This window comes from Bombina bombina, chromosome 9 (genome assembly GCF_027579735.1).
Source record: "Bombina bombina isolate aBomBom1 chromosome 9, aBomBom1.pri, whole genome shotgun sequence".
In the NCBI taxonomy this organism is placed as follows: domain Eukaryota; kingdom Metazoa; phylum Chordata; class Amphibia; order Anura; family Bombinatoridae; genus Bombina; species Bombina bombina.
The window spans coordinates 206,267,704-206,271,321 of record NC_069507.1 but is presented as its reverse complement, the minus strand read 5'-3'; the positions used below and the strand labels follow the sequence as shown (position 1 = coordinate 206,271,321).

At 41.5% G+C, this 3,618-nt stretch overlaps 1 pseudogene; it reads left to right on the top strand.

Annotated features, from left to right (window-relative positions):
• Positions 1-3,205: 3,205 nt before the first annotated feature.
• On the top strand, positions 3,206-3,324 carry LOC128640616 (uncharacterized; annotated as a pseudogene).
• Positions 3,325-3,618: the final 294 nt, after the last annotated feature.

Sequence of the window (3,618 nt, the reverse complement as noted above, 5' to 3'; positions counted from 1 at the left end):
CTACATTGCAAAGTTGTTGTTTACTGTACACAATTCGACAGTTTAAAGTGAATACAATTTTGAGTTTAATTTTTCTTCTTCAAAATGTGTTCACAGGTTAAATTAATAAACATATTGACAGTTAAATAATATTTTTCTTTATTAAGACACAGTGAATCTACTGATCATCAATTACTGTTGGGAATATCATTCCTGGCCAGCAGGAGAAGGCAAAGAGCACCACAGCAAAGCTGTTAAGTATCACTTCCCTTCCCACAACCCCCAGTCATTCTCTTTGCCTTCGGTGCAAGGAGGAGGTGACATTTTTGGTGTCTGAAGAAAATTGAACTTCAATCAAATTTTTTTTATTTTGAATGCCAGAGAAGGTTTACTCTGAAATTCTTTTCGAGGTTGGGTCTAGCCATACTCCACATTAGTCTCTTCAGTTGGGCAGTGGTGGCTTTAAAGCAGTTAGGAACTTGTGAGATAGGTCTTGCTGCATTTTCCTAACATGTTGCTGTCCTGGTATAGAAAGCCTGAGTAGGTTTACTCTGATCTTTCTTTTATTCACAGGTCACTGTGAGGAGCGGCATCCTCTGATACCGGGTGAGCTGTCCTCCTGCCAGACAGCTGAATGTGCAGGTAAGTACCCTTTGTCATCTGGGTTTAGGAGGCTGACACTGCAGGGGCTCAGACCTATCTTTATTTAATTTGGGACAAGAAATCCTTAATAAGGACAATTTATGACAGTGAGCAGGCACTTTCATGTAATTGGAGAGACTTAGGAGTTAATCTACTTCAGGATAGAAGGGGTTAACCCTAATTTGAGGCTCAGATTGTTTATATACTAATCCCCAAAGACCTTTGTATACAAAAATTTGGTACAGTGGGCTCAATCCTTATGTAAAGAGAAATGAGACAGAACATATACGATTTTTATGTTTTTTGTGTCTAGAGGATAGCGCGCTCTCCCTTTCTGATGGCTTGGTTTAGTGTAGGTGTCTTTTCCTCTGTTTTTGTTTAATTGAAGGAAGTACTCAGTGTGATAAGAGTTAGGAGCTCAGTGCGATAAGAGTTAGGAGATTGTTAAAGATATTACATTCCTTTATGGCCGGATGAAGCGCGATGGTTGCGAGCTTCGTATTCATGCAGTCTTGTTCCGCCACATTTTTTCTAGAGACGGAGCGGTGCCATTTTGGGCTATAGGAATACTGCCTGTAGTCCAGCCTCATTCTTCAGGTGGAGATCGGAGCAGCTCTCTTGTGGCGCAAGTTCTATTTAACAATTTTTTTGTATATAACAAATAGATGAGAGGGCTAAGACACAGGTTTTTTAAAGTTTAAAGCCGCATTTGATCATCCTGCCCTAAGCAGTGCAGCGACAGCAGTTCGAGTCATTATGGCTGAACCAGCTGGAATCTGCTGCTTTGTTGTGTTTGGAGATTGTTAAAGACACTATTTATTTTGTGACACAAATAGCATACAACAATTTTTAAGACCTTTATAAAGGGTACATACATTGTTATTGTTATAGCCAGTATGAGTTTATCTTCTTTAATAAAGACTCAATGTGGGGCTAATGTACTTAATGGAACAGGGGGGCTGTTCTTGAGTATTAATTAATATGAATTTGTCTTTAATTTTAAGTTTTTATTCTTCTTGATAACCTAGGTTGTGCAATGTCTCAGATGCTTTGTTGCCTAGGAACCTTTTTTCTCTCAGGATTATGCTGTTTAGATATGCAACAGCTTCTCTTATACGTCCAAGCCTTTTTGGTGTCACAGGCAGTGCCCTGTGGTTCCCCTTAGTTTCAATAACCCTCTGAACCTCATATCTCCCAGGATGATGCTGTTTAGGCAATGCCACAGTTTTCTCCTTATCTGACCCAAGCCCCTATGGCATCACATGCAGTGCCCTGCAGTTCCTCTCAATCTCCTGGAGGAGTTTTTTTGCCTACATATTTTGAAGCTCAGGTATCCTCTGCGGTACCTGTGACTTTATCTGCTTTCTTTCCCTTACCTATAGGTAAAGTGCAAGAGGACATTTTAGATTCAGATAGTGAGGTTTCTGTTCCACCTTCTGCTATGCAGTTTGTTCTCGCTCCTAGTCTGGTGAGGAAGCTTCACCAGTAGTTCTGAGGACAAAATCTCAGATTTGGACAGTATAATTCCTTCATCTGATGCTGAAGTCATCTCCTTCAGATGTATGCTTGCACACCTCGTGTACTGTTATGGGAAGTTTTAGCTACTTGGACAACATTGAGATGCCTGTTGTTGTCAACCCTTGGAAGCTTGGTAAATTTGATCAATTTTATGATGTTCCTTCCTTTGAGGAAATGTTTCTAGACGTGCTATGGAAAGTTTCACAGGTGTAGGAAAAGCTAGGGATACCTTTCTCCCGGTCTCTTGTACTTTAAAAGGATTTTCCTGTTGCTGACTCCATTCAAATGCACGGTGCCCTAGTAGAAGGGAGATTTTTTACTATGGCTCAGAGATCTTTGATCCCTATGGAGGGTAGCTGCTCCTTTACGGACCCATGGAAAGAAGCTGGAGGTTTTATTGTTCTTTTAGAGCAATGTCTGGTCTTATTAAACTTGCTGTTCTAGCCATCAAGCTTTGTGGCTGGAATCTTCATCTGAGAAGCCTATCTGTGGTTTAGTTATACAGCCTAGGCTTTATAGTTCTGCAGTTATAGGTTCTATATTTGATGTTTCCTCCTGTCCCTCGCTTCTGAATTCTCCTTTTAAGGATGAGTCTTTGTTTGGACTTGTGTCTAATTTAAGATTTCCTCCCAGGGGCAGGTTTCTCTTTCTAGAGTATCTGCAAAGGTATGATGAGAGGCATTCCTTGAACTGGGTTCAGGACCTTACTCTCTGGGAGGAACTACCGAGTCCCAGTTTGGAAATGGGATCTAGGTATTCTCCTCTAGTAACTCAGATTCTGACCTTCATGTGGGGGCTGTTCATTGAACATAGGACCTGAAGGATTTATTGTCCCTTTGATTTGGGATCTCTTCAAGTTTCTGAGTTCCATCATCCTCGACAGACTTTAGGTCTTGTATGTCCTCCTTTCCCAGGGTATTGCGTGTTTTTCTGGACAATATAGGGCTCGGGTGTCAGCCTTCCTTCGAGCTAATTCTATTTTAGAGATCTTGTCCATCTTTCCCAGGGAAGGGAATGAATCTGGAAAGGAGTGTCCTTGTCTCATCTACAAGGGTGATTTATTTGGGTCTACCGCCACAATACCCTGTATGCACCCAATTTCATCTGATCTCAGAAGTTATGCAGGGCCAGGCCTGGTCAGTACCTGGATGGGTACCTGCCTTGGAAGACCAGGTGCGGTAGGCTCAGATATTTATAGATTCTCTATCTAGGAGAAGATATCTAACAGAGGTCAGATAATCAAACCTTTCTTCCTTTTATTCTATTTGCAATCTACTGTATGACCGACTGCAGGCTCTAGTGGCCCGGTGGGTAGATTAGCCATCTTGCAACCAGGAGGTTGGGAGTTTAGATCTAGCTGCAGTTGATTTTCCTTCGCTTTTCAGTGACTATCTTTATGGTTGGATCGCTCCCTTGGAAATCCTTTCCTTGTTGTTTTCCATAAAATGGAGAACTCTTGGATCTATCTCAGAGAAATTT